Source organism: Anolis sagrei, chromosome 1 (assembly GCF_037176765.1).
Source record: "Anolis sagrei isolate rAnoSag1 chromosome 1, rAnoSag1.mat, whole genome shotgun sequence".
Taxonomy (NCBI): Eukaryota; Metazoa; Chordata; class Lepidosauria; order Squamata; family Dactyloidae; genus Anolis; species Anolis sagrei.
In genome coordinates, this window is record NC_090021.1 from 203,307,244 (window position 1) to 203,320,161 (window position 12,918).

The 12,918-nt window shown below is 37.5% G+C and overlaps 1 protein-coding gene across 1 annotated transcript in view; it reads right to left on the minus strand.

Moving 5' to 3' along the window:
- The window catches only part of KCNJ3 (potassium inwardly rectifying channel subfamily J member 3), a 142,379-nt gene that overhangs the window by 112,747 nt on the left and 16,714 nt on the right, over nucleotides 1-12,918 (minus strand). The gene's annotated exons all lie outside the window — the stretch shown is intronic.

Here is a 12,918-nt window from a genome sequence, read left to right on the forward strand (position 1 = left end):
AACAGAGAAAGACATAGAAAAAAATAGAAAGTTACTAACAGAATACCTACAGTTAAATAAGGGCAATGAAACCTCCAAAACCACGCAATGGGAGGCCATGAAGGCCGTAATGAGGGGCTACCTGATACAACAAGAATCCATAAAAAAAAAATACAAAGACAAAGAAATCAAAAAAATTTGGGGAGAATTAGAGAAGGGGGAAAAAAATTTAAAATCTAAACCCAACGACAGGAAAACAAAACTAAATTTAGAGATCTTAAAAAAACAATTGGCACTATTAGAGACGGAAAAATTGGACTCACAAATGAAGTACATGAAAGTGAATCACTTTCAGAATGCCAATAAGGTGGGTAAGTGGCTGGCGAAAAAACTAAAAGAACGCAAACAAAGACAGTTTATAACGAAGATACAATCAGAAGGGAAAGTTTACACCGAGGGAAATGAGATCATAAATAAATTTACAAAATTTTATAAAGAACTTTACAAATCAAATAACACCTCCAAAGATGAGATCACAAAATACCTCTGCGAATCAAAACTGCCCAGATTATCGGACGAACAAAGAGAACTAATAAACGGGCCTATCACCACAGCAGAAATAGATATAGCAATCCAAAAAATGAAAAACAACAAGGCTCCAGGCCCGGATGGCTTTACCGCCATCTTCTATAAAAAATTTAGAAATGAACTAAGCCCTCTATTATTACAAATATTAAATAATATATTAAAAGACAAAACAATCCCCAAATCATGGGAAAGAGCCAATATAACTCTAATACACAAAGAGGGCACAGACCCAATAGATATCAGAAATTACCGTCCCATATCACTATTAAACAACGACTATAAAATATTCACCAGTATTATGGCCGAAAGACTAAAAAACTTATTAAAGAATTGGATTTCTCAAGAACAAACAGGCTTTCTTCCCAACAGACAACTAAAAGACAATACACGGACAATTATAGACACAATCGAATACTACGAAAAGCATAATGAAAAACAATTGGCGTTATTATTTATTGACGCGGAGAAAGCTTTTGATAAAGTAAATTGGGATTATCTAAAATTATTACTTAAAGAAATAGATATTGGCCATAATTTCAGAAATGCAGTAGAAGCGGTGTACACCAGACAGGAAGCCACCCTAATCATAAACGGGCAGGAATCTAAAACACCAATTCAAATAAGCCAGGGAACACGCCAAGGATGCCCCCTCTCACCACTATTATTTATATTAGTAATGGATACGTTGATAAGGAACATAAACGACGATCGGAAACTACAGGGAATTAAAATTCGGAACCAACAATATAAACTCAAAGTTTACGCGGACGATGTAGTATGTATCGTAGAGGACCCCCTAAAAAACATTAATGATTGGTTAGAAAAAATTGAAGCCTTTGGGAAGTTAGCTGGCTTTAAACTCAATAAGCAAAAGACCAAGATGCTAGTTAAAAATATAAACAAAGAAAACAAAGAACTACTCCAGGAGAAATGCGGCCTAAAAATAGAAAATAAGGTAAAATACTTAGGGGTGACTATAACCCCAAACAACATAAATCTGCTAAAAAACAATTATGAAATACTCTGGAAAAACATACAAAAAGACATAGAGAGGTGGAAACATCAAAACCTCTCGCTTCTAGGCAGAATTGCCACAATCAAAATGGACATCCTACCTAAACTTCTTTTTCTTTTCCAAGCCCTGCCAATTATAAGGAATGACTACCTGTTCAAAAAATGGAATTCAGATTTGATCAAATTTATATGGAAAAATAAAAAAGCAAGAATCAGTTTCAAAATACTTACAGATGAAAGAAAAAGGGGAGGACTAGGACTTCCAGATCTTAAAATATACTATGAGGCCTGCAATTTGCTAGCAATAAAAGAATGGTCAACCCTAAAAAATCAAAAGCTCCTAACTCTGGAAAGTTTTGATCTGAGATTTGGCTGGCACGGGTACTTATGGTACGATAAGAGAAAGGTAGAGAAAAACTTTAATAATCACTATGTAAGGGCAGCCCTAATCAAAACCTGGGAGAAGTATAAACCAAGATTATTCGCTAAAGTACCGCTGTGGATCGCGCCAATGGAAGCGAAACACAAGAGAGAACTAGGGAAAGATAATTGGCTGACATACAGACAAATTCTAAAAACCACGAATGATAAACAATTAACTATAAAATCGATAGAGGAGATTAGACAGTTAAACAGTAAGTTCACCTGGATGCAATACCATCAGCTATACCGAAACTTTAAAGATGACGAGAAGCAAGGCTTCTGCCAAGAACAAAACATTTGGGACATAGTAATGCAAAAAGAAAAGAAACTAATTAGAATAATATACAGGCAGTTATTGGGATGGGCAACAGAAGAAGAGCAAATTAAAGATTGCCAAGTAAAATGGGCCAAAGACTTGGGCCATAACATTCTTACAAAACAATGGGAGGAAATTTGGAACACCAAATTAAAATATACAGTAGCCACAGATCTAAAAGAAAATTGGCACAAAATGTTTTTTAGATGGTATTACTCTCCAGAGAAAATTGCCAAATTTAGCAAAACCGCCTCCAACAAGTGTTGGAAGTGTCAAAAAGAAATAGGGACATTCTACCACCAATGGTGGGGATGTAAAAAAATTAAGAAATACTGGAGAGAAATTCACTTAGCAGCACAAAAAATCTTAAAAACAAATTTTCCACAGCTCCCAGAAATGTATCTATTAGGCATATCCTACTCCAAATTTAATAAAAACCAGGAAAAAGTTTTCTTTCTGATTAGCACAGCGGCTAGGATACTGTTAGCTAAAATGTGGAAGCAAAAAGATACCCCGACAATAGAAGAGTGGATTATAAAGACACTAGACATAATACAAATGGATTGTTTATCCCAACATCTGAACAATTCAACAAAAAGGACAGACTGGGAGGGTTTCAAAGACTTTATTAAAGAAAAAAAGATGACTATGATAATAGACATATCCAGCATCTGAAGAAAATCAATAGACGGAGACAGCGCCGGAAAAGTCATAGAAACACGGACAAAACCAACACCAGAAGGGAACAGTTTCGCTTTGAAGACTTTGGGAAGTTCATCACATCGGGGGGGGGGGGGGGGGGAGGGAGGAAGGGGGAGGGAGAGGGTGGGAAGGGGATAAAGGACTTTCCCTCTTTTCCTTTTTTTTTTTTCTTCTCTTTCGCTTCCCCACATACTCTTACTCTATCTCACTGTCTTTTTTTTTTGCCCTCCTTTCCGTTCTATTATGTAACATAAAAATTTTCACAATAAAAACCATTTAAAAAAAAAAAAAAAACAAGACACCCCTCCAGAAAAAGGATAATTACTGTGCAATGAAGAACTACTGACTAATGATCCTGCTTTCGCTTCTCTCCATCAACACATCTAAATAGTGTTCAAGGATCTTCTGTATTGAAATATATCAGTGCTCACTATGTTTGCATTCCCATTTTTTATAATTAATTAAAGGTTAACCTGCACTCAGGTCCTTCTCCCAGGCATTATTTACTACATGATCATTCCAAAAAGAAAATACAAATATCCCTGTTGCATAGGGAATATAAATCACAAGTGCTTAGAAGGCTGAGAATTAACATCTTGCTTCCAGCACTTCTCAGATTTATAGAGTCTAGAGATCACAGTTTTCTGGATCATTGCACAAGCCAGTCCCATAGTGATTACCAACTTGCTTATCGCTCCAGCACTTGCTCATAAAAACACTTGAAAGAAATGTGCAGCTAGAGCATACAGAGCCAATTTTAAATGTCTTTGTAATCAATCGGTAAAGGTACACACCGTGATCTTAAAAGGCACAGATTATGGTACCTCACTGCAAACTCTATGCAAACAATAGCAAATTATCCACTTCCTTTCTCAAATTGGTAAACTGGTCATCCCTTCAATGAAAGAAAAAAAATCAATGTTGACTTCTTGGTAGAGATGCCATATGCTGTTAGACTGCCAACTATCATGTCTCCTTACAGTTGTCTATGCTGAAGAGGGCAAATGGGAATTCTTGTTTTTGTTGAGGGCTTTCTAGACATTTCCAACTTATTGCAACTCTGAAAAAAGCTTGTCATGAGGTTTTCTTGGCAAGAGTTTTCAGAAAGGGTTTGCCCATAGTTCAATACTCAAACCCACTACACCAGTAGTTCTCAGCATGTGGGTCCCCAGATGTTTTGGCCTTCAACTCCTAGAAATCCTAACAGCTGGTAAACTGGCTGTGATTTCTGGGAGTTGTAGGCCAAAACACTTGAGGACCCACAGGCTGAGAACCACTACACTACACTACACTATGCTAGCTCTCTCTAAATCAGTGGTCCCCAACCTTTGGTCCTCCAGGTGTTTTGGACTTCAGCTCCCACAATTCCTAATAGCTGGGATTTCTGGGAATTGTAGTCTAAAACACTTGGAGAATGAAAGGTTGGGAACCACTACTCTAAATGGAACAGTTCAACAAATTTGGATAGTAAAACATTTCCCATCCCTAGGCTAAATTAATGGAAAGCATGAATCACTGGATAAATGGAACGGGATAAACACAATTTTAATATGAGCTCAACTTGAGAATAAAAATTGCCATCTTGTAGCATCACTAGTATCCCCTGTCCATCTGTCTTTGTCTGAAAAGCTCTGCAGCTAATTAGAGAAAATTGAATTATGTCAGTACACACAATTGCTAGATATTCTATTCCGCACTAACCTTTGAGAATTTATGCCTAAACTAAAGCACCAAAGAGAAGCTCCGTTGCTTCCAACTAATTTACAAGGATTCATAGTAGCCTGAAATGTTAAAAAAGCAATCAAAAACTGCTAAATCTAATAGAAAACCATTCATCTACAAGAGCAGCCCACTCCCAATCTCATCTCATGTACATGATAATAAGCTAGTCCTGAAGATGTACTCAGCCTGCCCACTCATCTCTGAATGACTGTCAACAAGGTTTATTCATTTAAATTCTCCTAACACTGTTTTCTATTAACATTCTCCAATCATGGAACTGCAGGATGATCCAACAACTTTTACCTTTCTTTAAGAATCTTGGAAGCGTCATCATCTTTGAGTAACTATTTATTAAATTAAACATGTGTTAAGCTGTATATTTCTTTAAAAATAGTATTTCCATCCACTATTATATAATATTACTTAAACTGCTTGTAAATTTCCTGTTTATTTTGGCAGTTCCGTATTGTATGCTGTGCTGATTCAGAAAGTGTGGCCCTTGAACAAAGTATGTCCTTGGACAAAGTCATTTCTTCTCTAACTACCTCTATAACTGCACACATTTCCCACTTTTGCTAGCAAACTTTGCTTAGCTGTTTAACTTTTTGACCTCATTCCTCTACTAATTTAAAAGTGGCATTTTTCAAGACCAGATATGATATGGCAAAAAAGTCCCTTCTGAAGACAAATCAGGTCAGGGGAACAAGAATGTGTGTGTGTGTGTGTGTGTGTGTGTAAAATCTCCAACCATGGTTCCATGGATGATGACAATGTTGATGTATGCAGATAGAAAAAGCAGGGTGAGCCAGTTTGGATGGCCATGTGTTGCCCTCCTCCAGAGTGCTTCTGGAAGCTTCCCCCTCTGTTGTACATCTTGGGAGCTTTCCAGACAGACTGTTATCCCTTTTTAAAAACGTGGATCTTCCTGGGAGCCCATCTACAGGCACCCTAGGAAAAGTGTGCTTTCTGGGGTGGGCATCCAGATGTTCTCCCAGAACGGTCTAGGAGAACATCAGGACACTGTAACCCCCTTCCCAAAAGCCATGCATAACAGCTCAAATAAACAAAAGAATTTACCCAACCTCCATGAGATGGCTACCAGAGTTCTCCTGGTAATTACAAATGATGTGCCAGGAGAAATGGGAGGCAGGAGTGATTTTCCTCCCCCCCCCCCCCTTCTCCTGACGCGTCATTTGTACGTGCCAAGATAACTCAAGCAGCCATCTCATGGAGGCCAGGTAAGTTCTTTTGTTTTCTTAAGCTGTTTGGGGGGACTTTTGGGGAGGGGGTTGATATTCCCACAATTTTCCAGGCTAATTTAGCCTGGAAAACCATGGGAATACTGTCTGGACCCAATCCAGACACCAGAAATAGTGGGTTTATCCCACTCCTTCCAAGAAGGTGTGAAATAAACCCACTATCAAATTAATTCCTCACAAACCAGGGTTTTCTTGGTTTGTGGGAGATTAATTTGGGTTTGTCCAGGAAGTCATCTAGAAAGCCCTCTTTTTATTGCAGAAGTTTCCACAATAAAAGGGCTGTCTAAATGCACCCTTGGTCTCATTGCAGTTCACTACTCTTGCTGTTCTTTGATGTAATAATATTGATCTTCCCAGAGATCAAGTGCTACATATCATCAAACTGCAAGATATTATGAATGGCGAGAACAGCTTTTCAAATCATCATCAAATCTAGCTTAGCTCATAAGAACTTTTTGACTACTAGCTTAATTTCATGACCAAAGAAATTAATGTTGAGCTGGATGTAACCCTGAATATTTTAAAAATATTTTTCCACTTCCTTATGAAAGAATAATGTTATGCCTTCTTTCTTTGAAATGTTTTCTTTATTGTCTCAATTTATCTGCATATTTTCACTAGAACATGGCAACTTCAAATAATCTATCATAAAGCAGGTCCTAATCAATATATCTTCAAACTGGTTGTTTATATTCTTTAATTGATCAATGTAATTGCTTAATTCATGTAATGATTTTGTCTGTTTGATTTTACAATTTGTTTTACATTGGTTTTAATAATAAAAAATAGCTTTATTTTTGTATCCTGCCACCACCTCCACAAAGGGACTCGGACGGCTTACATGAGGACCAAGCCTGGTCAACACAGTTAAAATATAGCACAATAAAATACATATAAAACATCATAAAAAACATAAATCATCAATAATCAACAACAGTAGCCCTATATCCCAGAACATCAAGGCAGAAAATCCCACAAGATCTGCTTTGAACTGGATTATCTGAGTCCACACTGCCATATATTCCAGTTCAGAGCAGATAATGTGGGATTTTCCTTCTTGATATTCTGAGATATAGGGCTGTGTGGAGGGGCCCTATGTTGCACAGTATTTTAAAGTGAGCATGCTATCCACAGAGTGTCTGATAATGCCTCCCCAACTAAAAGCTTACCAGCGATCAAAAAGAATATTTCAAATGTTACTTCTAAAAGACCATATGCCAAATAAGTGGTGACTCCTGAGGCAGAACAATGATCATTGCAGCATTCCCCTGCTAAAATAGTTTGTGTATATTCAGTTCTTCCAGATGGCCTCTGTTCTGTGGATACCCATGAGTAGGCACAGTAGGCACAATGAACAGGATTGAACACATTTCAGGCAAAAGATCTAGCATATCTACCAAATGCACACCCTGTCAGCTTTTGCTTAGTACAGCCAATATCAGCAATTCAACAATCTGGAATGCTGGAGAAATAGAAAAGCAAGCATTTAAAAAGATCAGGGCCTGCTGCCGCCTTTTACTAGAGTTTATTATATGCTAGTGGCCCTTCAAATATATGAAGTGTCAAATCCTGCTCATCCCTTGACCTTTCCCCAGTTGAACATGTTAACCATCCTTGCACATATACAAATATGACATGGCAAATGCAGGGCCAAGCTTTCAACAGAATGCCTGTGGCTCTAACTCTCTCATCTCATTGCATCAGAGTATTAAAACTACCCATTTTGGTTGAATCATCTCTTTCTGGTAGACATGTATAGTTTAAATGTTTTGAGGTTTTTGGTTTTTGTTTTGTTTTTGCAGAAGACAAGCTAAATGTTTTCAAAATAATGTTAAGAATGAAGAGCACATAAAGAATTAAATCCATGAACCAGCTTCCTTTGAGATTCTTCTATATCAAATTCTCATTAGCTAATAGCTTCTAGTGGGTACAGTAGCTTATCTTTATGTTGCTGGATAATCTTATTTTAAAGAAACTATCAAGCGCAGATAAATACACAGAGGGCTTCTGATACTAATTCAATTTAAGAACAACATATTATTGCAATTTTGCTATGTTCAGGCTTTCTGTTTTTTTAAAAATGTTTTGCTTATGTTTATCCTTCCTTTGTTGAAACTTCAGAATATAAGATTTTCAGAGTGTGTTTTCTGTTTTTGTTTTTTAAAATAACTTACTAGAAACTTAATTAACATGAGTGATTCATGACAACGGTTTGCTAATCCACAAGTAAAAGGAACTGTATAGCTTTTGCTTTAAAAAAAACATGGGATGGATTTAAAATGCTTGGACAAACTGGACATTTTTTATGTTTTTTTTTTTATGAAAGAGGGAAAAAAGGCACAAATCTGACATTAGAAGTGACCATATATAAAAACCAGTTATGAAACATTTCAACCTTCCTGGAAAACTGTATGATATTTTAAGGTCATAGCCCTTGAGCAAGGAAATTACAAAAAATACTATTATATTCACAAATCCAATCCATTAGCAGAGGTATGAACAAAATAAATGGCTTCATGGTACAGTACTAGAGTTATGCACATAACAACATCAACTCTTCTCAGAGAAGGTTTTGAATGCAAGTGAATTGACTTTTGATAAGCAGACTTATTGCTTTCACATGTCAAGACCTCCATCACCATAGCAAAAAGTCATGATTTGCCACTTTCTAAATCCTCTTAAGTTCTGTGTCATTACCACAACTGTGTAAATATGCTTTATACCCTGAGGCCTGGATATCACTCTGGACTGCATCTGAAGAAGTCAGTTTATATACATGAAGCTCAAGCTAAAATATAAACAAAAGTTAGCCTTACAGAAGCTGCTACACTCCGGGTTCCCCCCACCTCCTTACCTCCATTATATGCTGCCACCTTTTTGAAAACTACAATATTGAACTGTGGTTGATGAAAAAAGCCATCACTCTACTTTTATGGTATTGCACAATATGAAACTACAAATTTTTTACAATATACAGGGTTAGTCAAAATGCATAGGCCAATAAGCCATTGTATTTGTAACCAGTGAGCCAAAAGCAATGACAGATTTCCATTGGCAGAATGAAACTAGGAATGTTCTGAAACTCACTCAGGAGGATTGGGAAACCTACTGGGGTCAGCTTTTTAGGTCAACAACAGGCTTCAGGGGAGTTCTGCTATGCTTGTCATTATATGTTAGATTTAGACCAATGTACCAATGACATGAAAATGCTGCTTTAAATCTAACAGGTAAAAATAATATTCCACAACTAATACAAACCACCTCTATATCTTTGAGATACAGTCCAGCTAAAATTGAATATTGATCTCCTTTCAGAACAAGTTTCAGCATACATAATCTCTGAGCCATCTTGAAGCCAGGCAAAGACCATAATAATCCAAAAAGCTATCAACCAATCTCCTTGTTGTGCCATCATTACAAAGTTCTGGAGAGACTTATTTTGCACAGAATTATGGAAAAAAATAGGCCCATGTCTGATTCCACAGCAAGCTGGCTTCAGGAAAGGACAAAGCTGAACATCACAAGTGTTGAACCTGACTCAGCACATAGAAGATGGCTTTGAAAGGCAGCAGATCATAAAAGCTGTCTTCATAGACCTGTCAGTGACTTATGATATTGTAAACCATCACCTTCTCCCGAGAAAAGTGTATAATATCACAAAGGACTACCACCTCACCCGCCTCATAGGAAACCTGCTACGAAACAGGAGTTCTTTTGTTGAGTTCCAGGTCCAAAGAAGCAGATGGTGAAAACAGAAGAACAGTCTGCCTCAGGGGAGCGTGCTTGCTCCATCAATGTTCAATATTTACACAAATGACCAGCCACTGTCAGAAGGGACAGAGAGTTTCATCTATGCTGATGATTGTGTCATCATCTCTCAAACAGGGAGCTTTGAGATAGTTGAACAGAAGCTCTCTGAAGCTCTATGTGCTCTTACTGCCTATTACAGGGAAAACCAGCTGATTCCTAATCAATCTAAAACACAGACATGTGCTTTTAATCTTAAGAACAGACAAGCATCTTGAGCTCTGAGAATGTTCTGGGAAGGAATCCCACTGGAGCATTGCAGCACACCCAAATACCTGGGAGTTACCCTTGACCATTTTCTGACCTACAAGAAGCACTGCCTGAATATCAAGCAAAAAGTGGGCACTAGAAATAATATCAAAACAAAGCTGTCTGGCACAACCTGGGGATCACAACCAGATACAGTGAAGACATCTGTCCTTGCGCTTTGCTACTCTGCTGCTGAGTATGCATGCTCAGTGTGGAACACATCTCACCACGCTAAAACAGTGGATGTGGCTCTTAATGAGACATGCCACATTATCACAGGGTGTCTGCGTCCAACACCACTGGAGAAATTACACTGTTTAGCTGGTATTGCACCACCTGACATCCGCCAGGGAGTAGCAACCAATAGTGAAAGGACCAAGGCAGTGACATCTCCAGCCCACCCCCATTTGGGTATCAGCCAGCATGCCAATGACTTAAATTAAGAAATAGTTTTTCACAGCTCTACAGAGCCACTCGCTGAAACACCTCAGCAAGCGAGAGTCCAAAAGTGGCAGGCTCAAACCTAGAACCTCAATCAATGGCTGATACCAAATGAGAGACTCCCCCCTGGGCACATGGAAAAATGGGTGCCTTGGAAGGCACTGAACAGACTGGGCTCTGGCACCACGAGATGCAGAGCCAACCTTAAGAAATGGGGCTACAAAGTGGAATCCATGGCATGCGAGAGTGGAGAAGAGCAAACCACACACCATCTACTACAATACAACCTGAGTCCTGCCACATGCACAATGGAGGACCTTCTTATAACAACACCAGAGGCACTCCAAGTGTTCAGCTACTGGTCAAAGAACATTTAATAGAATGTCAAGTTTGCCAACTTTGTGTGTGTGTTTTTTTTAAATACAATATAACTGTTTGGTTTCTCTCCTGACGCGATAAATTAATAAATACATCCCTGAGACATCAGAGTATACTAGAGATGTTAATTATGCGGTACACCTTCTCAGGGCCCTTCCACACAGCCCTATATCCCAGAATATCAAGGCAGAAAATCCCACAGTATCTGCTTTGAACTGGGTTATCTGAGTCCACATGCTAATAATGTGGGATTTCCTGCCTTGATATTCTGGGATATAGGGCTGTGTGGAAGGGCCTTCAGTGGAATGAAGAAGTAACACTTCCTAATGAATACAAAATAAGCAAACAAAACACATGAGTTGAACTTAATGAGTAAATACACAGAATGAAATAAAATCAGGTCTAAATCTGGGACTCATACTATTGCCAAATTTATTCATTCTGATCTTATAAGCCCAGAACATGCACCTGCTGTATACATACACAATAGGGTTTCCAGACATTTTGTTTTCTCTACTATATTTGGAGACTTTAAAAAATGGGGAAATTGTTTGACCAAAAAAAAATCATTTCTGAGTGTAGCTGAGGCTCATGTTCATTATACATTTGAGTGAGAGGTTTATAGAGCAAAATCTATCTTATAGCAAAATCTATAGAGCTCTATCTCAATACAGACAGAGAGGTATTGAGTTTTCATTTCAATTCAATAAGCTTTATAAATGCTAAGCACCAAGATCTCTTCTGTTTATTTTGACATACTAGACCTAGCAAATGCCTAGGATTAAGCCTGTAATGAGAACCAGGGAGGGTCAGCTTGGATGAAGAAGCACTTAAGGGAAATCTTCACCAATGAAAGAGAGAGAGACACAACTCTTCTGTGTGGCATTTTTATTACTTCTGCACTGATCCATTACTCATGAGTCTGACTCTCTGAAAGTCAATTTTACAAACAGAATGCAACTTTACAACACACTTGAACTGAAAATGACACTGCATTATGAGCCCACTTAATGTTTTTTATTCTTCTATATTATTTTATCATGACTCATGAGTCAAGTACTGGAATAGTGAAAGGGGAAAACAGGATAAACAGAATGAAAGTGGGCACTAAATTACAACTCTGGGTTTGAATTAAGTTAAAATGCCAAGGATTGCAACATCAATTGGCCTGTTTAAAATGGTGAATATTCCTTCCAAGTGAGCATGCACTGAAATATTTTTTTCAAATGGAAAGTCATTTTGCTTTCATTTTTGTATAAAGAGTAAATACAAGTTAACTAGTAAAAAAGTGTTGGCCAGTTAATGTTTGGTTTAAATTGGTTACATTATTGTAGTGATTGAGGAAACCTTTCATCAGAAGATAAAATGGAATATTAGCATAAGAAAAGTTATAAGAAAATTATCTTATTTCAGTAGTTTTGGTAGAAAAAAAACAGCTATTCTGCAAAAGGACATGGCAAAATCATATTATCTTTGGTTTTCAAAAGCTTTGCTAGCAAAATGCCATGTAGAAATCTGTGTTTAAATAAATTCAAATGGTCAAGTAAAGCTTTTATAGCAACTTACAGAACAATGGTGTGCTTATTTATTCAGATATTAGCCATAGCACAATGAAGATTACTTTGAGCTAAACAGGTATAGAATGACAACCTTAAAGCCCATTCCTGCGTTATGTAACCATCTACAGAAAGTCTTAGGGCAGGAGTGTCCAAACTTTTTAAAGTTGAGGGCCCATTCAGCCTGATGGGGGGCAGACTATGAACGCATTCCTAATAACACTGCATGTTTTATTTGTAGAGAAAAACAACCATGAAAGAATAATAGATTATATTAAATAAAGAACAATATCATTTATTTGTAAATGTACCAATCTTTCAATGGGAAGTGTGGACCTGCTTTTGTCCAATGTTAATTAATAGTCAAATTAATTAGGATTGTTGTTGTTGCATGCCTTCAAGTTGTTTCAGACACTGGCATAAGCTGTCTCTGGTGGAGTCTCCTTCTCTGGAGGTTTTTCAACAGAGGCAGCATGACCATCTG